We start from the raw sequence: 23,190 nt of genomic DNA, 5'->3' as shown, positions 1-23,190 counted from the left end.
ACATGATTATCTCAATAGATGCTGAAAAAGCCTTTGACAAAATACAGCATCCATTCCTATTGAAAACACTGAAAAGATAGGAAAAGAAGGACCTTTTCCTAAAAATAATAAACAGTATATACCTAAAACCATCAACAAGCATCATATGCAATGGGGATAAATTAGAAGCCTTCCCAGTAAGATCAGGAGTGAAACAAGTTTGCCCATTATTACCTCTATCATTTAACATTGTACTAGAAACACTAGAAGTAGCAATTAGAGAAGAAAAAGAAATTCAAGGCATTAAAATAGGCAGTGAGGAGACTAAGCTATCACTCTTTGTAGATGATATGATGGTCTACTTAAAAAATCCTAGAGAATCAACTAAGAAGCTGGTAGAAATAAACAACTTTAGCAAAGTTGCAGGATACAAAATAAATGCACATAAATCATCAGCATTTCTATATATTTCCAACACATTAGAGCAGCAAGAGGTAGAAAGAGAAACACCATTTAAAATCACCCTAGACAATATAAAATACTTAGGAATTTATCTACCAAAAGAAACACAACAATTATATGAAAACAACTACAAAACACTTTCCAAACAAATAAAACTAGATCTAAACAATTGGAAAAACATTGATTGCTCATGGGTAGGATGAGCTAACATAATAAAAATGACCATTCTATCCAAATTAATTTATTTATTTAGTTCCTACCTATCAAACTACCAAAAACTTCTTTACTGAATTAGAAAAAACTATAACAAAGTTCATTTGGAAGAACAAAAGATCAAGAATATCAAGGGAAATAATGAAAAAAAATGTGAAGGAAGGGGGCCTAGCAGTACCACATATTAAACTATACTATAAAGCAGCAGTCATCAAAACAATATGGTACTGGCTAAGAGATAGAGGGGAGGATCAGTGGAATAGACTTGGGGTTAATGACGTCAGCAAGACAGTGTAGGATAAACCCAAAGAGCCCAACTTTTGGGACATGAATCCACTATTTGACAAAAACTGCTGGGAAATCTGGAAAACAATATGGGAGAGATTAGGTCTAGATCAACATCTCACACCCTACACCAAGATAAATTCAGAATGGGTGAACGACTTAAATATAAAGAGGGAAAGAAGGGGAGAGTAATGAATGCTAGAGCAGATGTGGCAAAATTGGGACATTAATGCATTGCTGGTGGAGGTGTGAACTGATCCAACCATTCTGGATGGTAATTTGGAACTATGCTCAAAGGGCTATAAAAGAATGCCTGCCCTTTGATCCAGCCATACCACTGTTGGGTCTGTACCCCAAAGAGATCATAGATAAACAGACTTGTACAAAAATATTTATAGCTGCGCTTTTTGTGGTGGCAAAAAACTGGAAAAGGAGGGTATGTCCTTCAATTGGGGAATGGCTGAACAAACTGTGGTATCTGCTGGTGATGGAATACTATTGTACTCAAAGGAATAATAAACTGGAGGAATTCCATGTGAACTGGAAAGACCTCCAGGAATTGATGCAGAGTGAAAGGAGCAGAGCCAGAAGAACATTGTACACAGAGATCAATATGCTATGTTAAAATCGAATGTAATAGACTTCTGTACTAGCAGCAATGCAATGACCCAGAAAAATTCTGAGGGACTTATGGAAAAGAACACTAGCCACATTCAGAGGAAGAACTACAGGAGAGGAAACACAGAAGAAAAGCAACTGCTTGAACACATGGGTTGAGGCGGACATGATTGGGGATTTAGACTCAAAACTACCACACCAATGCAACTATCAACAATTTGGAAATAGGTCTTGATCAATGACACATGATAAAACCAGTGGAAATGTGCATTGGCTATGGGGGGTGTGGGGGTTGCGGGGGTGAAGGGGAAAGTAAGAACATGAATCATGTAACCATGATAAATTTTCTAAAAAATAAAAATTATTTTAAAAAAAAAGGAAAAAGAAAATGCTTTGTTCCACAGCTGAACTTCCACTCATTTCTTCCCCCTGGCTCTTTTAATAAGTACATATTTCCCAAAACTCAGACCACATTTTGGTAACTCCATTGCTTATTGCATCACTGAATATTTCCCCAGCATGGTCCCAGGACAGAAGACAGCTGAGGATTCTGGCACATGAGTATGTGATAAATGACAAATCATAGCAAAGCTTCACTTTGCTAGAAGAGCATCAAACCCACCTCAGGATTTCTAAACTTGGGAAAGTACATGCAGTAGACATAAAAAGTGATCAGTTAGAAGATTCTCTGGGGAGAGCACAACTTTGTGCTAATCTTTAAACCATCTTTTTAATACTCTGTGTTTTCCCAATACAGTACACACATGGCAAAAATAAAATAAAATAAAATAAAATAAAATAAAATATGGAGGGCAAAAGAAAAGGGAAGAGGTGGTGTTCACATCTATCTCCCCACAGTTCTTTTGCCATTGGAAAAAGTTTCCATACCATTGCCAGCTATTAAACTTCTACCTTGGGGCCCCACTCTTTTGATTGCATGACCTAATAATTCAGACAGGCCTCAATGATGCTTCGTTTTATTCACTGGACATCATCATCTTTGTAGCTGTCTTGCTGATGTATTCTCTGTGCCCCAGACTTACCAGTTTTAGAACCATGGTCATATCCATACTGCCATTACTATGAGAAAATCCATGCTAATCTACTCTATTATGGGTCTGAGGCAGCTTGGTGGTGCAGCAGATAGAGTGCTGGGTCTGAAGTCAGGAAAACCTAATTTTGAATCCAGTCTCAGACACTTACTACCTGTGTGACCTTGGGCAAGTCACTTACTTGATATCTGTAAAATGTGGATTGTAATAATACCTACTTCCCATGGTTGTTATGAAGATCAAATGAAATAATAGTGCTTAACACAGCAACTGGTATGTAGTAAGTGGTATGTAATTGTTAGCTATGTGAAGATAGGATTAACTCTCCTTGCCTATTTTTTAGCTAATCAAATCAAGAAGGTAAAGTACTCCTACTTGACACTAAGTAAAAGAGTTGGCAAGTCACTTGCTAGAGTAAACTCATACCTCCAAAGGTCACTGACACCACCCTTGGGCAGTGTTAGGCAAATTGAAAGACTGAGATTGGTTCCCATAAAGTGGTGGAGAGACAGGAAGTGACATTGAGAAAACTACTTTATAAAGGCCAGCTTGTCAGCTTGAGTTGGTGAGTAGAATGATTCCTTCCTTGGTTCTTCGGTGAGGAGACCCTCTCTGCTCATTGCCACTTCAGTGCGACATTCCCTTCAGCATGAGTTCTGGGGAAATTCTTGGTGGTCTTAGCCTCAGAGTGCACTGAAGGTTCTTGGTGGATCCTTCAGTGTCTCCTGGCTCTTTGGATTTCAGCTTCCTAATTAGGACTTTGATTGCTGATGAGATTTGCTTTTGGATTCACATTTGTGGTCTGGAGACATTAGGATTAAAATTAGGGTATTTGTAGCTAAGCAGTACTTTCTGTCTCTTTTTCTACATTTTTCTTCTCTTACTCTTTCCACCTCTTTGTAAATAAAGCTGCTAAGTCATTTTGACTTAAGCTATAATATTTTTAAATCGGCAACCACAATATTACTTTAGAATTCTCATATTTAGCATAAAACCTAAATTTAAATTCTTACAGCTATTATTATTCCATTCATCATCTCAGTAATTTTCAAAAACAAAATCCCTCTTCCCATATTCCAGCAACTATTCCCATATATTTATTTCTCCCTATTAGAATGTGAGCTCTTTGAGGGAAGAGGCAATCTCAATTTAGTACAAAGCTTGGAATATAGTTTTGTTGTTTGGTTATTTCTCAAACTCGTTAAGTGACTCACAGAAAGTCTCATGGCTAGTAAGTATCTGAGGAAAGATTTGAACTCAGGAAAGTGAATCTTCCTGACTCCAGATGCAACACTCTATCCACTGAACCACCTAGAGAATGAATGCTTTTAAATATTTTTCATTCATTTATTTCTAAGTAAATCCCTCTAAATAGGCATGATAATCATGTTGGTTTGTTAATGGTTGGATTTCTATAGATCAAAAGACCACAGAAAGAGTAACAGAGATGACAGTCTTCTAAGTTTTTCATAGAAATTTTCTATTTTTCATCACCTGTAACCAATATTGGCAAGCTACATTTATTTTTTAAATTACTGTTCTTTTTGAAACACACATCATGGGTATCAAAATAAGAGAGAAACTCATGTACCACTAAATGATGCCTGTTGTTGCCTTTGGGCATACAATAAAACTAACCTTCCCATTTCTTTCTTTACTTCTCCAGGAAGTATTTGGGAGGTATCCTTTTATTCAACAACAACTTCCTTCCTTCTTTCTTCTGTTTTCCTTTATTGCAAGAATGCAAAGATTGATATGATTCAATTCTTCCAGTAGTGTGTATACTCATCGATTATTGCACAAGGACTACAAACTTATAGAAATAACAGCTAAGTTCAAGTTTATAGAAAGTCTAAAATGAGGTTTCTATTTGTTCAGTTTAAATTTCTTGATTTATTTGTCATATTAACTTTCCATGTCTCTCTCTCTCTCCTTTCCTCTCTTTCCCATGATGAGAAAGCATCATGGATAATATGGGTGGGCATAGTCAATATAAAAAATGATGTATTTCTTAGCCGTCTTAGTCCCCACTTCTGCCACTGTGCTACTCTTATTACTATAATGTAAAAGTACATTCAGGGACCATTTTGAATTTTTGTTTCAAAGTTTCAAAAAAATGGCCAAAAAATTCATCACTAAGTGGTAATGCCAACTGGTCATAAGTCTCTCCATATTTAGCTATATTGATCCTTGGAAGGCAGAGTTGGTCTATCACTAGAACCATACTCAACACCTTTCTACTTGGTAGAAACTCTACCTGGGTAGTGAACTGCCCAACTTTACATTCTGCTGATGTAGTCTTTGGATCTATGATTCTATGTTGTTTTGTTGTTTCAGCTGTATCTAATTCTTCATGATGCCCTTTGGGGATTTCTTGGCAAAAAAAATGAAATGGAATGCATCAATACCTAATGAGGTTCCTGCTACCATGAACCCTAGACAGGAGCAGAATATATCTACCAAAGGCTAACAAGAAGGTATTTGATTCGATACAGGGTGTCCCTATAAATGAGTACTTAAAGCTTTAAATTACCCAAACATTTTTGGAAGGCCTTATGTAATTGAAAGGACTTCTTTGAATTGAAAAAGAAGGAGGAAATTTCCTACATATAGCCACCAAGATAAAAACCATAGAGAATATAGAGATATCTCAGTTTTGGCCAATAATCCAGCTGAAAACAATTGGTGAAATCTGAAACCAACCCAAACTGAAGCAATTATTTACATATGAATCAATGTAAATCCAATTAATTCATTCTAGACATTCCAAAAGACATACCAAAAACACATTTTATAGAGAATAAATATAGTGTTTAATACTAAAAACAAAACGAAATAACTATAAAATCAATATAAAAGACTAATGTAAAGGATAAATGAACATTTAACATGTCATTTACCTTTCTGAAGACTCTTCTTTGCATATGGAAGACAATGAGGAGGGGAGAGAGAGGTTATTATTTGGAAGGGGAATCCCCTTCCATAAGGACCTTAGGTATCAAGGCATTATCTGGAAAGACTTTGGATAGAAGCTGAGATGTAGAGGAGTTGTTACCTTGATTATGTCCCTCTTCTCAGCTGAGATATTATGGGGGAATTTCTATTTGACTGAGATGAGATATCTCACTCTCAATGAGAGAGTTCATTCATTTTGTATAGTCAGGTGTATTTTCATTTTTGCTGTCTGTATGGATAAATGGATTTATTTGCTTTTCAATACATGGATTGCTCACACTGAGCAGGAGAATGCATGGGTCATCCTCTGTTTTCACAAAATTAGCATCAAGGTCAAATGGGCACACCAATGAAAGCTGAGGCAACCAAGGAAAAGTGAGACAAATTTTTCCACAGAAAAAATCAACAAAAAGCGAAGCGAACAATAACCACTATCAACAAAAACCAAGGTATTAATGTAGCTACAATGTAGGAGAAAGAGTAGCAGTAGACACTTGGACAACAATGGGCAAAGAAATCTAAAAAAGATGTCAGTGATAAAACCCAGGATCACAGATGTCCATATACAAATGCATAAATTATGAGCAGTAAGCAAGGTAAGCTAGAGACTAACACAAGAAGCTAAATTTTCCCTCATATCTATCATTGAGACTTAATGGATTCATCATTTTTGTAATAGATTTTTGAATTACTTGTTTTCTCTATGAATTGAGGAAGTAAGGGAAAGTGAAAAAATCTGAAATTGAAAATAAAATAGGGAAAAAATAAATATATAATAATTCAACAACAAAACAAAAAGAAAAAAGAAGAGAGGGACTTGACCCAGGAATGAAATGTGGTTCTATATGACAATATAATCTTTCTTATTTCATAGATTCTCTTGGAAGTCTGGTGAAACCTATCTCAGAATAATGGGCTTACATGCACAAAACAAAATACGTAAGATTATAATGGAAATTAATTATATTGAAATAGAGTTGTCAATTTTTATTTTTAAAAACACAAATTTATGAACCCCAGGTTAAAAAACCCTGCTGTGTTATTTGAAATGAACAGTATAATTAAAGGGGATGAGTATTGAATAGCATTGCATATTAAGAAGATATCCTCATGTGAGGAAATCTAATAACTACAGGAAGGAATCATAGTGGAAACCATTTGGTTAAAGATTGATGGAAGCAAAAAGAGAAGTGATATTGTCATTGGAACATTTGACAGACTACCAGAAAGAGGAATTAGATGAAGAGTCTGGGAAATAGACCACAAGTCAGCACAGGGGCATGATATATGGGGAACATCAATAATCTGAATGTCTACTTGAACTCTGTGTGTATGTGTGTGTGTGTGTGTGTATGTATGTGTGTGTGTGTGTGTGTGTGTGTGTGTGTGTGTGTGTGTGTGTGTGTAATGCAGAGTGGTTTCTTGGCTTTACTTACCCATAATTTCATCCTTCAAAAGGTGGCAGAATCATTGAAAGGAACATCAATTCTGCTTTTGATTCCAACAAAGAACTTATTGATGGTGAGGTTACAATGGTAACCTTGGGGGAAAAAAGTGAAAACTCAGAGAATTTGTGATGAAGAAAAATGGGCTTAGTATGACTCAGACTACCTGGATTGTAGGAGAACAGACTTCTAGAGAGTTCAGAGAAAGCATTAGTTAAAACAGTATAAAATTCATGAGAAAATCAGCCCAGAAGGAATGCAATGCTCTTAAGAATGAAATTCTGAAGACAAAACAATTCCAATGAATGAGGAAAATTAAAACTGTCTTAAGATACCAGTGAATATTCAAGGAACTACTCTAACAACTTGGATTGCTTTAAAAGATATAAGGAAGATGGAAGCAAGAGAAGGTAACAAAAAAATAAAAAATAAAAGCCTGGCGGAAGTGAGAATAGAGTCAGGAGGGTTGATTATTAGAATCGATCAACAAGCATTTATAAAACACACACATTATGTGCCCTGCAAGTGTGTTAAGGGCTGAGAATATAAGAAAAGTTGGGGAATTAGAGGGGTAAAAAGATTAGTTGTTTTTTTTAATAATATTGGGGAAGAAAAAGGATCAAAGAAAGTGAATTGGCTCACGTTGTAGGGCTAGAATAATGGTAATGAGCAACAGAGAAAGGGCAGAGTTTTGCTCAACTCTAATTTTGTACAGTGGCTAGAGTGCCAAGTCTGGAATCAGGAAGACTCATCTTCCTGAATTCAAATCTAGTCTCAGACATTTACTAGCTGGAGAAGTCACTTAACCCTGTTTGCCTCAGTTCCTCATCTGTAAAATGAGCTGAAGAAGAAAATGGCAAACTATTCCAGTATCTTTGCCAAGAAAACCCTAAAGGGGGACATAGAGCATCAGACATGATGGAAAATGATTGAATATCAACATGATTTTGTTTCCATTTGATTTATCAAGAAAAATGTTCTTTAAATTGGGAAGAAAATAGGTTTAAAAAAGGAGAAAAATAGTTAATTCAAAGAAAGAGATAAGAAAAGCCGCTAATAGAAAGTCATTGTCTTGAGTAAAGAGGTCAAAAGACCACAAATTTAGAGTGGGAAGGGACCTTCAAGGTCATCTCTTTCAACCACCTCATTTTACAGATGAGGAAACAGAATCCCAGAGTGTTTATGTAGCTTGCCCAAAGTGACATGGAGAGTCAGAGATTTCCCAGCTGCCCTTGATAAATTCAAGTCATCAGGCCCAGATTTTTTGGTACTAAATAAATTCTTGGCTATGATTTGTGCGTCATTACCAGTAATCTTTGAAGGATCATGGAGAATGGAAGAGAAAGCATAGGCTTGGGAAAAGGCAATTGTCCCAATTTTTTTAATAGGTCAGGAGGAATGGAGCCTGCAAACTATAGCACAAAGAATTTGACCTTAATCCTTAGCAAAATTCTAGAACAGAGATTTTTTACTCTTCATGTGTTATGGACCCCTTAGAGGTCTGGTAAAAGTCTATCGATCCCTTCTCAGAAAAGTGTTTGCAAATGTATAAAATAAAATACATAAGATTACAAAGGAAAACAGTTATAAATACTGTCATCAAAATGATGGAATACTACTACACCATAAGAAATGATCAACAGTTTAATTTTGGAAAACTATGAAAAGACCTACAAAAATTATGAGTAGTAAAATGAACAGAACCAAGAGAACATTATATACAGCAACAGAAATATTGTTTTAAGAATGACTTGTATAAATTACCTCAAGAGAAAGAACTGATTAATAGAAATAAGTAAGACATAATTTTATACATAAATATATATCTTTTTGTCAAATTATGGCTTCTCTAATAGGGGAGGAGTTAACTGAGTATTTTAACAAAACAAACATATTTGATAAAATAAGTTCAAGGATCCCAGGTTAAGAACCTTTTATTCTATAATCTGTTCTTAAAAGGATAGTTGGTAAATAGATAGAAGCAGTAGTCACCAGAAACCAGCCTTGTTATATCAAAGACTATGATCTGCTATGTGACCTTGAACAAGCCACATAACATAACCACTTTGATCCCCAGCCTCTTCATCTACAAGATATGATAGTTGGACTTTTAGGCCTCAATAATTCCTTCCAACTTTAAACTTATGGTCTACTCTGAGTATTTACTTTTCCATTTACTTTCTTTTTAAAACAAGGTTTTAAGACTGGTGGATTGGGGAGTCTCAGTGACTACCTTTTAGCAAAGTTTTTGATAAAGCCTCTAATATGAATCTTGTGGACAAGATGAAGAGCTATGGACTCGGTGATATAGATAATATAACAGTTAAGTTCATAAATGGTTAAATAACTGAACACAAGAAGTAATTATTGCTAGTTAAAGTTGGATTAGAAGGAAGGTTCTAGTTGAGTGCCCAGGTGTCTGTGTGTGACCGTGTGCTATTTAATATTTTTATCAGTGACTTAGATAAGGGCATGGACGTCATGCCTCTTAAATTTTCAGATGACACAAAGATAAAAAATATGGGAACATGTTGATGATAGGACCCAAGAAAAAAGATCACAGCAAGTGAGAACATTGGTCAAATCTAATAAAATAAAATATAATTAAGCATGATTCAACATCAGTTCACCTAAAGAAAGATTGGTAATTTTTCATGGATTGAAAGTTCAATATGAGTCAACAAACATCATCTAATTGTATCAGCAATCAATTAATTATCTTATTTTGATAACAGTATTTATAACCGTTTTCCTTTGTAATCTTATGCATTGTTCAGTTGTTTCAGTCATGTTTGATTCTTTGTGACTCCATTTGGGATCAAAAATTTCTAGACAAAAATACTGGAATGATTTACCATTTCCTTCTCCAGCTCATTTTACAGATGAGGCAACTGAGGCAAACAGAGTTAAGTGACTTGCTCAGGGTCATATAGGAAGAGGAGTTTTCTTGATTTCAAGCCACATACTCTATCCACTGTATCAGTCATTCTAATAGGATGAGTTAAAAAGATTTGTTTCTTCCCCTCCCAGGACTTTATCCTATAATGTAGAGAACACAGGAACAAATAGTGAAGAAGTCTCGAAATCAAACAGCATTACCATTATGACAAATTCACATGCATTCTGTTATTGAGGTTGACAGATGTAAGGCAAGGATATTTTTAGGGGCAAGTTTTCAGAGTGGCCTGGGGAACCTGAATCTAATCGTCTTCACCATCCCTAATCGAAGAGACCTCCCTGGCAAAGGGCCAGGAGAAGCTTGTGCTCAGATGAAGACATGTTCCTATCACAAATAAAACTGCCATTTCCACATTAAGCTTGGCTGATAAATATGTTCAATTGCTCGATGTCATATAATAAGCTACCAGTGCAGAGGAGGGCCTACAATTTAAACAAGATATATCTAAGCCAACAATACTTTGTCTAGGAAACTGTTTTTAGACCAGGTCATGACAGCACCAAACACTGCCAGAAAATAACTAAGACACTACATAAACAAAAGGAAAATAAAGTACAAGGATCCTGTTACTGCATGCTTCTCCTTCATCAAAGCAGTGCAAGGGGGATCAAGGATCTAGGGATGGAGAAGCATTTTTGTGTAGTTTTATAAGGTAATGTTAAGAACAGAAGCAATGAGTGCCTTTGGGTGGTCATTTATCAGAATGTGAGCAGTGCCTTAAAAGCTAAGAAAGGAGAAAGTCTACGCAAAAAAAGAATGGTCAACCATCAAAAGTTCTCGAGGTCAAGAAAGATGAGGATTGAGAATTGAACATTTAAGAGTTTGTTGGAAATCCGGAGAGCAATTTCATTTGAGACCTGGAAGCTGGGGGGCAGAGGGGTTAAGATGTGAATAGGCAGTGCCTAAATGCAGGTTGAACATGGAAGACTTTTTTCCAAGCACTTTAGCTAAGACAGGGAATAAAGCTATGGGATGATAGCTTGAGGGTCAGGAAGGTCAGCTGAAAGGTTTTAAGAATTAGGAGGTAATGGCATTCTTCTAGGCCACAGGAAAGAAGCCAGCACATAGAGAGAAATGGAAGAAAAGAGGAAGAAGACAAGCCCTTATTTTCATAGAGTTTTATACATTTATTATAGATTGTTTATTTTTAGCCTCTTAATATTCCTACAAGTTGACAAAAAAAGTAATTCTTACTACATCCTGTGTGAGAGAAGGAAAAATCTTTCAAAATAAGTTTTATAGGGAGGCTTTCACCCAAAGAATTTACTTATGCCTCTACTGGTATCCATCAGCAGTGAGGCTTTAAAACATCCATGGGTCCTAAGCCACTAAAACTTCAAGGCCTGCCCCAAAGGTTGTAATTTGGGGGGGGGGGGGGAGGTGCAGTTTATACTCCAGAAAGAAAAAAAAAAGCTCTCAGATATGACACTAAAAAACAATTTTTAAGGATTCCACTTTCCAAATTAAGAAGCAGATCATTCTTTCAAAAATTTTGTATTTTAAATTTTACTTAGTCAATTATTTAGATTCTTGGGCATGTAGGTCTGTGTTCCTGGCCTATACTGCCCCAGGGATCCTTGAAATCAGTTGTCCTTCCCATCATTCCATCTACTTTGAGGGTAGTTGGAAAGTGAAGGAAGCTGCTGCTTTCCTAATTCCCTCTGCTCTCAGGGGTCCAAAAAGAAAATTCTCCAGCCTGGAGGTAAGTGATATTGAGAGTAAGTAACAGCTTCATTTCATTAACCTTGTTAGCTGGTCACCTGTGGACTTCTAGGCAAATAGCTGCTCTATTTATTAATAATTACTACTAATAAAAATAAAGTAGGATCTAGAATTTATATAAAACTTTAAGGTTTGATAAGTGCTTTATATATTGTTTGTTTGTTGTCTTGTTTGAACCTCTCAGAAACCACCTGGAGGGTAGCTGCCATTATTATTCCTTTTTTACAGTTAAGGAAACTCAAGATGAGTGAGGTTAAGGGGCTTGTTTAGAGTCACACAGCTAATAAATGTCTCAAGCAGGATTTGAACTCATGTCTTTCTGATTTCAAGGTCAGTAGTCTATCCACTATACCTCTAGTGATCTATCAGATAATCCAGCACTGGCTGTTAGTGTTTAGAGCCAGGTTATAAGGTAAATCTGTACTTTCATTCTAGGAATAAACAGTGAACTAAGGGAAGATGGCCAATCATCTACTTCACTGTGAAAACCCTTGTCCCAAAGGGTTGAAATATTGAACTCTGTCTCTTGTGCTGTCACTCCAATCTTTTGAGTACGAAGGGTTTTCTAGAGATCTAGGAATGCCTCAAAGAAACTCAAACTCCAAGAAAATCCCCATCCAGTATTTTTTTCAAATAAACCAGAAGGTCTTACAACACAGGGCTAGAAACCCAGAGAGACTATAAAGACAAGGGCTTCCCGGATGCATCCTGAAGGAACACTGATTCTGCTCTTCTGATCACAGGCAAGAGGTTGGGGTTTGAGTTTCCACCCTTAGGAATTCCACCAGATAAATGAGCCCAATGCAATGTCCTGCTGCTTTAAAATGTCATATTTACTTAAGTAACAGTGGGCAATGAGACTGACGATCTTCTTTTTTTCAGACCCAACAATAAAAATACATGTGGTCTATTTTTCTGATTCTTTCAAAGTAATATTATTTTTAGAAAAACCTTTTCTTTTCCTGAGATCTTTTGTCCCTGCATGCTGGGTACTGGCTCCTCAATAGTCAACAGTATTTAAAGTAAACCATGAAGAAGGGGAAGAAAGGAAAAACAGCACACTCTTGTGCTTTTCAAAACCAAGATCTTTACCAGAAGAGAAATATATGTATTTCTTGTTTAGTTGTTGCAGATGCCAGGCTTGATGAGGTGACCCATGGAAAGTCAACAGTATGACATGCAACCAAAAATGCTTATCTGTGCTTAGGCTACTTTAAGGGAGGCATAGCATCAGGAACGAGTGGGGTAGTGGTCTCACTGCATTCTTCCCCGATTGGATCACCTCCAAAATTCTTCCCTCTCCCATCCCTGCTTCCACATTTTGGGAGGAAGTTAATAATAAGTGGAAAGAGAGAGCCATCATTACAATGAAAGACTTTGGCATACCAGAATAAGCTGAAAGAACTAGGGATGTTTGACCTGAAAAGAGATGATATAATGGGAGTACAATAGTGATCTTTCAGTATTTGTAGGGCTAGAGCAGCAAGGGGATGTAATGAATAGAGCACTGGGCTTAGAATCAGGGAAACCCTTCATGAGTTCAAATCTTGCCTCAGACACTTATCAGCTATGTGTCCCAGGCCAAGTTACTTAATTCTGTTTGCCTCAGTTTCCTCATCTGTAAAATGAGCTGGAGAAAGAAACTCCAAATCACTCCAGTATCTTTGCCAAGAAAACTCCAAAAGGGGTCACAAAGAGAAACAACTGAACAGCATTTGAAGGGCTATTATGTGATAGAAAGATTAGACTTGTTCTGTCTGGCTCCAGGGGGCAGAGATAGGAATAATGAATCTAAATTGTAATGGAAGATTTAGGATAAAAGAGCTGTCTGTGAGTTGTTACTTTACTAAAATGGTATCAAAAAATTATTATTGAATTCTTCAAAGTACAGAATATCCTTGAACCAACACAAAATTCTACAAACCTTCTTGTCAGAAAAAAAAAACCTGAAATCTCTTTTTCTGCAGGAAATCTTCTCCAACCCTTCTTAATTCCAGTGCTTCCCTCTGTTAATTATTTTCTACTTGTCCTATAATTGTATGTATTTACATGTTGTCTCTTCCATTTGGTGGTAAGCTTCTTGAGGACAAAGGCTGTCTTTTCTCTCTTTTGGTATCCCTTGCACTTAGCACAATGCCTGACACATAGTAGGTACTTAATAAATGTTTATTGATTGATTAGAAGACAAGCTAAGGGAACATTCTTATAAAAGCAGCCCCAAAATAGAATTTCCCATCATTTCCAAGGTTCTCACTGTTGTTCATATTAGGAAGCTTTCCATTGTCCCAATCCATAAGCAAAAGTCAAAGAGATTTATGCTCTGAGGCCACATACTTTCCTCACTGTCTCTTCCTCCCTGATAATAACCCTCTCCTAACCTTCACTTCAGTCCTTCACAGAGCTACTTTTATTCACTCTCCCTTGGGCAGTTGTCATGGCCAGTGGAGGTAACATTCAAGAATGGCCTCACATTACTCAGTTAGCTTGGCGTCAGTTTGAAACCCTAAATATTCCCTTCAACTGCTCTTTTCTGTTTATTTCCTTTCCAGTTTGAAGTGACTTCTAGACCCTGACCTTTGGAGCTCATTGTTTCTCTTACTAGTCTTTCAATTATTATTCAATTAATTATTAATAATTAATATTGCTGGAGTCAAGGTCAATCCCCCCCCTTTTTTTTACTCCCAGGTGCCTAAGGAAGCAGGATTTTTTTTTTCCTGAGCCTTGGGTCCAATTCTTCTGGCTTTGGATCAAAGTTACTACCCTGCCAGCCACCTGATCCCTGACAAAAGAAAGTCTTTGACTAGCTCCTGCTTATAGCTATTCTGCCCTTCCTTCCAGTTCCCTAAAATGAGCTGCCCATCTTAATCTGTCAGGTCATTTTTGCCATGCCGTTTTCTTTTCTTTTCTTTTCTCTTTTCTTTTCTTTCCTCTTCTCTTCTCTTCTTCTTTTCTTTTCCTTCCTTTCCTTTCCTTTCCTTTTCCCTTCTTTTCTTTTTTTTCAAGCCCTTGCCTCCTTAGAATCAGTACTAAGGGAGCAATTAGGGGGCTCACTGGATGGAGAGCCAAACATGAAGCTTGGAGGACCTGGGTTCAAATATGATCTCTGACACTTTTTAGCTGTATGACCCTGGGCAAATCACTTAACCCCAATAGCAGAGTCCTTACCACTCTTCCACCTTAGAACCAATGTTAATATTGATTCTTTTTTCTTTAAACCTTTACCTTCTGCCCCAGAATCAATATTCATTTTCTGAGGCACTCAGCTCTCCCTTCTTATTTTCTTAAAATCTTTTTCCTCTATATTTTTTTAAAACTGTTTCTAGCCCTTTTATTCTATACAAGTTCATCTTGTATTTTATCTAGCCCTACTTTCATGTCACAATCCTCCAGGTCATCACCATTACCCTGAGTTCAAATCCCTGATAGACCATTTGTTAGCTTGGGAAAATAATTTTACACTTGTTGAATCTCCTTTTTGGTTAAGGAGATGGTAGAAGTTGAATAAGTTGTGGTCTAGGATTGGAAGGGAATTTTGGGGAATTTATTGGAAGGGAATTTTGGGAATTATTGGGTCATAAGGAATGATGAACAATATGATTACAAAAAACCTGGAAAGGCCTATTGGAAGTGATGCAAAGTGAAGTGAGCAGAACCATGAAAACCTCGTACAAATGGCAACGATGTGTGATGATCCACCTGAAATGACTTTACTATTATCAACAATACAAGGATCCAAGACAATTCAAAGAGATTCATAATGAAAAAAGCTATGGACCGCTCTAAGAAGAAATGGCAGAGTTTGAATACAGATTGAAATGGAAGCAATATGTCTTCCTTCAAAACATGAAAAACATGGAAATCTGTATTGCATGATAGCACATGTACAATCTATATCATATTGCTTGCCTTCTCAGGGCGGGGAAAGGGACAAAAGGAAGAGACATGAATTATAAAATGTCAGAAAATTATTATTTTGAATGTATCTACATGCAGTAAGGAAAAATATAATAAAAATAAATAAATGAGATGGTTGGATTTGATAACCTCTAATGTCTCTTTAAGGGCAGCTAGATGACTTAGTGGAGAGAGTGACTGGACTGAAGTCAGGAAGACTCAGCATCTTCCTGAATTCAAATCTAGCCTCAGATATTTACTATCTGTGTGACCCTGGGCAAGTCACTTAACCCTGTGCCTCAGTTTTCTCATCTATAAAGTGAGCTGGAGAAGGAAATGGTAAACCCTCTCTAGCATATTCACTAAGAAAACCTCAAATGGGGTCCCAAAGAGTTGGATATGACCAAAACAAATGAATAACAACAACAAAAATGTCTCTTTGAGCTCTAAATCTATGATCCAAAGATTAAGATTCAGGTCTCAGGACTAACACTGACTCTAGCTTATATGATCAGGGATAAATCATTTGACTTCATCAATCTCATTTTCCTCATCTGTAAAATGGGGATGATAATATTTATACTACCAATCTCATAGGGTCATTATGTAGAAAGTGCTTTTTGGAGACATAAATATGAACCAATATCATTAAAAAGGTTCATAGGGTATTTTATGATTCTTCACACCACCATGCACCAAGGGCTTTCAGAACTCTTCTCAAATGAATTAGGATTAAACCTGACAGGGCATTTAATGATGCATTTCTTCATCTACAAAATTAAAAAATGTAGGGTCCAACTCAAAATCCAGAACTGAGACTCTGACCTTGGGAAAATGCATAGCCTAATAATAGTAGCTCCAGTTTATATACTACTTTATGGTCTTCAAAGCAATGCACAAATATTATCTTTTTTGAGCCTTACACCAACCTTGGGGTAGGAGCTTTTTTCACTTCCATTTACAGCTGAGGAAACTGAGGCAGATAGGTTAAGTGGTTTGCCTGGGGTCACACAGCTAAGGAACGCCTGAAGTTGTATTTTAACTCAAGTCATTCTGACACCAGGTCAAAACTATATTCACCTTACTACCTAGTTGCCCGTGCATATCATCCATTCTTGAGACTTAAACATTACTATTGTTATTATTGATAATATCCCCTTGTTAATAACCCTATTAATTAATTCTGTTTATTAATTACTGTTAATTAAATCCTGTTTATAATCCCAATTGTTAATAATCTATTGTTTTAACTCAGGCTTAAAATTGGACAAAAGTGATCACCCTTGGAATATTATTGTGCTGAAAAGAATAATGAACTGGAGGAATTCCTTGTGGACTGGAAAGACCTCCAGGAATTGATGCAGAGTGAAAGGAGCAGAACCAGAAGAACATTATACACAGAGGCTGATACACTGTGGTACAATCGAACATAACAGACTTCTCTACTAGCAGCAATGCAAGGATCTATTCTAGAGCAACACTGAGGGTCTTATAAGAAAGAAAACTAGCCACATTCAGAGGAAGAACTTTGGGAATAGAAAAACAGCTGCTTGATCACATGGGCTGATGGGGATATTATTGGGGATGTAGACACTAAATGATAGCTCTAGTATATCTATCAATAATATGGAATTAGATCTTAATCAATGATACATGTAAAACCCAGTGGAATTGCTCATTGGCTATGGGAGGGGATAGGAGGAGGGGAGGGAAAGAACATGATTCATGTAACTATGGGAAAATATTCTAAATGAATTAATTAAATAAATGAACTTTTTTAAAAATGATCACCTTCCACTACATTCTGTACCTTCCCAACAGTCCACAAAGATAGTTGATCTTTCCTAATTATTTTATCATCCAAAATACCAAATTAATTAAAATGACTTTTTTACTGCCACAAAATAAAAGGAATGTCTGTCTTTGAAGATCCATCTAGCAACCATAAAAAGGATAGCATTGGCCTGATCTCTTCCCTGCAAATGGTTGGCATCTCCTGTCACCATGATAAATTTCCTGAATTTAAGGAGATTTGAGGAGTCTCTGTGTACTTTTTTAAATTTCCCAATCAATTACGTCCTCTTGATTCCTTTTTCCTCTTCTCTTTCCAGTTACCCTCTCCAAGCTTGACCTGGTGAACAAGAAGCATTTTTTTATCAAATGAAGGCAAAATGTTATTGTTGGATCCATCCTTAAGCAGAGACCTCAAGGCTGACCCATAAGTTTGTGTTCATTGCAACTTCCCCACACACACACAGTAGGCTGCCTGAAGTTCCTGGTGATTATGCTCAAGAAAGTCAAAAAGATAAATAATGCTCGGATTAAAAACAACAAAAATTCACTGGGAAGCCTGTGGGAGCAACCTAGCCCTAGACAACATGGTGATCAATGTAGCAAAGGGATTTTCCCACCAATACTAGTCTGTTAGTGACAAGACAGTTCCCCTACTATGGCAAAAAAGGGAATAACATAGCCAGTCCCAGCCATACCCACTGACAACCAATTGATTATGAAAACAATCCTAAGATTAAAATCATTTTCATAATCAATTGCTTGTTTAAAATAACAGTAATAGCTAACATTTGTAAAGCACTTCAAGGATTGTAAGGAGTTTTATAAAAATTGTCTGGTTTGATTCTCACACTAACCTTATGAATTAGATACTATTATTAATCCCCATTTTACAAATGAAAATACTGAGTCTGAGGGCAGTAAAGTGACTTGCCCAGAATCACATAACTGGTATCTCAGGCAAGATTCAAACTCAAGACTTTCTGATAAGTCTGAGTATTTTAGGCACTATTCTAATTAGCCCCTACAGTCTCAAGAGAGGAAAACGAAAGCCAAGGGGCATAACTTATTCTATATATTTGTAATCATTATAAGAAAAAATTCTAAATAAGGTATATTGAGTCCTGGGATGAATTTAGAATCAGAAAGACCTATAGTCATATCTTACCAATGGCATTTAGTTGCTCCTTAACCATGGGCAAGTGAGAATTTTTCTGAAACTCAGTTTTTCTCATCTGTAAAATGGTGATTCTAATACCTGTAGCAAAAGGTTGACAAGTGAGGTCTAAGTGAAATGATGTATGGAAAGAAGTCTGAAAACTTTAAATATCCATGACTATTTTTGTTGGGTAATGGTCTATTCCCTTGTCACTGGAAGTGTCACTGGAACAGGGATCAAATAACCATGAATTAAGGAACTGGGGAGATGACATCATGCAGGGGTGGGCATAGACAAGGCAATCTTTGAAATCCCTTCTAACTCAATGCTTTTATGATCCCACAAGCATTTGCATCCATCAATACAAATTATTTCACTAATTTCCTGTGTCCTCCTTTTGAAGGTCATAGCTCAAAGTAGCCCATTGCATCTGACCATGATTTCTTTAAGTTAATAACAATCAAAGCACAAGTGTTTACTGAGTTCCTACTATGTGAATGATACTGTTCTAGATGATATCAAGGCAAGGCAATCAGCAATAGTGGAAAGAACACCAAACTAGGAGTCAGAGACTTAAGTTATGATCTTAGCTATGTCACTCCCTTTGGTCTTGGGAAATTCACTCCTGCAATCACAGATTCTCAGAGTTGGATTAGAACACAGAGGCCATCTGGTCCGTAGTTGAATGTGAATCCCCTCTTCAACATTTCCAACTAGAGGCTCCAGTGATAGGGAAGAGGAAGGAATAAACATTTATTAAGTGCCTACTATTTGTTTTCAAAACTATCTCATTTGAGTCTCAAGGCAATCCTAGGAAGTAGGTGCTGTTATTAACCCCATTTTACATATGAGGATACTGAGACTGAGAAAGGTTAAGTAACTGACCCAGAGTCACATAGCTAGTAAGTACCTGAGGTCAAATTTAAATTCGGATCTTCCTGACTTTCAGCCTAGAGCACTCCATCCACTTGCACCACCTATTTACTGTTGGATAATTTGCTGCCTCCCAAGGTCTCACATTTTATTTTTTAACAGCTCTAAGGAAATTCTCATTGAAATTTGCCTCTGTGGAATTTCCACTCCTTTCTCCCAATCCCACCCTCCCAGATGAAGCAAAATGTGTCTAATTCCCCTTTCCATATGATCGCTCTTCAATAAGTTGAAGACCATACCTCCCCTAGTCCCATTGCTCTTATCTGGTAACCCCTACCAGAGTCTTCTTTTCTCCAGGATAAAGGCCCCTAGTTCTCTCAAGCAACCCTCCAATGGAGTGTCTCTCCTTCACCATCCTGGTTACCACCTTCTTGACCAGTTTCAGTTTGTCATTATCATTTCTAAAATGTATTTGCCAAATTTTTAGGTATAAATGCTCATATGGTCTTCTGACTGGCTCCATCACAATTCCTGGATATAACCTACCTAAACAAAATTTCTTTGGGATAATAATTTTTAATAGTGTAAAGAAGTTCCAACCCCAAAAAAGCTTAAGAATATTTATTCTAGTTTGAAGTTAGTGAGCACTATTTAACATGGTGTAAGGTTGGTCTCTAAGTGTTTAGGATTGCTATTTAGTCCAAAGAAGACTTAAGCCTCACATCGAAAGTACTTGGAAGAAAGATACATTTGTCCTTCCTAGGTCCAAAGAACAGAACTAAGAGCAAAGAGTGAAAGTTATAAAGAGGAAAATTTGAATTTAACTTAGGGAAAACTCTCTAAAAGTTAGAACTATCCAGAATTGGACTGAGTTGTCTCCAAAGTGGTGGTCATTATAGGGGGGGAAAAGGTTAGATGACTGATGTGGGTAAGAACCAAATGGCCAATGAGCATCCCTTCTTTCTCTACTACTAAAATTCTTTGAAACTATAATACATAGGCAAAGTATTGATATTACCATCTTTGTCATTTCTACCATCATTTAGTTCACATGATTCAAAAATTTATTGTCTACCACACATGAACAGTGGATAGATAGATGTCTGTATATGTGTGTGTATGATATAAAAGCATAAAACTACAAAGATATGCATACAGATACATGTATACATAAATACATGTATATGCCATGCAAATATATGAAGATCTACATGTAAATATTATTATATAGTATATCTTTCTCACATATGAACTATAAAGATGGTGGTGATGAAAATGATAATGTCAGCACTTTGCATCTGCCCAGAATTTCACATGTATAGATTTCTACAGATATATATTTCTGAGTCACATTTATGTACTTGCTGATCTCAGGAAATTAAGGTACTTCATTGCGTTGGCCCTCTGCCTCAAATGAAGGAAAACCTTCTCTGTTCCTGGCAGCTGAAACAATACAGCCAAAGGAAGAAGTCTTTTTCCCTGAGGGATTTGGAGGTCTCACTACTGAATTTAAGATTAGCTTGCTATAGTCTCCTTTCTCAAGTGTTTAACACCATCAACACCATACCCATCTGGTTTTCTAATGTGATTTTTCCTGTATTAGAGAAGATTACCTCACTTTTTCCCTTTTCTTGACTATTACCAGACCAAATGGCCTTTCAACAGTTATGGCAAAATGAGGTCCAAATACTTTGGAGGGTTTTGTTCAGTTGTAACAAGCGAGTTCTCATTGCAAACTCTGGGGTGGCAGGATTTCTAGAAATTAGCTCAACTGATGCCACTTGGGTTGGGGAAATTTTACCATCTTGTGCTACTTTATATTTGGTAATAAATGTTTCTTCTTAGTCCACATCCATGAGGACAGAGTTTGTTTTCTCTTTTCCTTTTGTATTCCCAATGTCTAGAGCATCTAGTACATAGCAGATACTTCCAAAAAGGTTTTTTGATTGATTTATTCATTTATTCTTGTTAACTGAGGAGACTGCTCACTCATTCTCATGCTTCTGAGAAAACAAATGAATGTTAACCTATCCCAAGAGCTGAATTTTGCTAAAGATTAGAAATTCTACCTTTTATTCCAGAGTACCATCTAGACCCCTGATGGCAAACCTATGACACACATGTCAGCACTGACACACTTAGCCATTTTTGATGACACACGGCCGCATACAGAGAAGTATGTTATTTAAACTATAAATATCACGAAATTATGGTTTTTTTTCTTGAAGTGACACACCACCCAAGTTATACTCTGTTTTTTGGCGAATTGTGACACACCAAGCTCAAAAGATTGCCCATTACTAATCTAAACCTTCAGTCATCATTTAGCAGTACCATCTCTCTGAAACTAAGCTACATTTTAGACATACATTTTCAGGGGAAAGGGTGAGAGAGAGGAGGGTGGAAAGTGATACTTTTTAGATCTACTGGTTGAACTTTTCTGTAACCCCCAGCCATTCCATAGGCATTTCCTTTTTCAATCATTTCAACTGCGTCTGACTCTTTGTGACCCCATTTGGGGTTTTCTCAGCAAAGATACTGAAGTGGTTTGCCATTCCTTCTCCAGCTCATCTTACAGATGAGAAAACTGAGGCAAATAGGGTTCAGTAACATAGCTAATAAGTGTCTGAGGCCAGATTTGAACACAAGAAGAAGAGACTTCCCAACTTCAGGTTTGGTACTCTTTCCACTGTACCACTTATCTGCCCTTCCACAGACATTTTGAACATCGTATCAAAGCAAAGACAGCTTTCTTCAGTTTGCTACCTCCCCACAAAATCTAACTCTGTGATATCTGCTTTCTGCCTCAGTTTCCCCCCTCTATAAGGATAGAGTTGCTATTTTCTTTCTTTCTACAGTTAGGTTGAAGCTTAGTCCGGGTTTATGGAGCAATAAATGTGTTTCAAAGAAAGAGGAAGGAAGGTCTGAGAATTCTTTCTTAAATCCCTTGTGGATCTATTTGTGGTGCAGGGGAAGTAATTCAATTGAAATCAGCAAATAGTTATTTGTTATGTGTACTATATTCAGAACATTGTGATAGATCCTGGCCAAGCCAAGATTAAGAAAAGCATAGAGGGGGCAACTGGGTAGCTCAGTCAGGCCTAGAAAAGGAAGTTCCTGGGTTCAAATCTGACCCCAGACACTTCCTAGCTGTGTAACCTTGGGCAAGTCATTTAATCCCCATTACCTAGCCCTTACTATTCTTCTGCCTTGCAATCAATATATAGTGTTGATTTTAAGATGGAAATAAGGAGAAAAGAAAAGAGAAAAGGAAAGGAAAGGAAAGAGAAAAGGAAAGAGAAAAGGGAAGGAAAGGGAAGGAAAGGGAAGGAAAGGAAAGGAAAGGAAAGGAAAGGAAAGGAAAGGAAAGGAAAGGAAAGGAAAGGAAAGGAAAGGAAAGGAAAGGAAAGGAAAGGAAAGGAAAGGAAAGGAAAGGAAAGGAAAGGAAAGGAAAGGAAAGGAAAGGAAAGGAAAGGAAAGGAAAGGAAAGGAAAGGAAAGGAAAGGAAAGGAAAGGAAAGGAAAGGAAAGGAAAGGAAAGGAAAGGAAAGGAAAGGAAAGGAAAGGAAAGGAAAGGAAAGGAAAGGAAAGGAAAGGAAAGGAAAGGAAAGGAAAGGAAAGGAAAGGAAAGGAAAGGAAAGGAAAGGAAAGGAAAGGAAAGGAAAGGAAAGGAAAGGAAAGGAAAGGAAAGGAAAGGAAAGGAAAGGAAAGGAAAGGAAAGGAAAGGAAAGGAAAGGAAAGGAAAGGAAAGGAAAGGAAAGGAAAGGAAAGGAAAGGAAAGGAA

This window comes from Gracilinanus agilis, chromosome 1, assembly GCF_016433145.1.
Source record: "Gracilinanus agilis isolate LMUSP501 chromosome 1, AgileGrace, whole genome shotgun sequence".
Taxonomy (NCBI): domain Eukaryota; kingdom Metazoa; phylum Chordata; class Mammalia; order Didelphimorphia; family Didelphidae; genus Gracilinanus; species Gracilinanus agilis.
The sequence above is the reverse complement of the archived record's forward strand: the minus strand, read 5'-3'. Positions refer to the sequence as shown.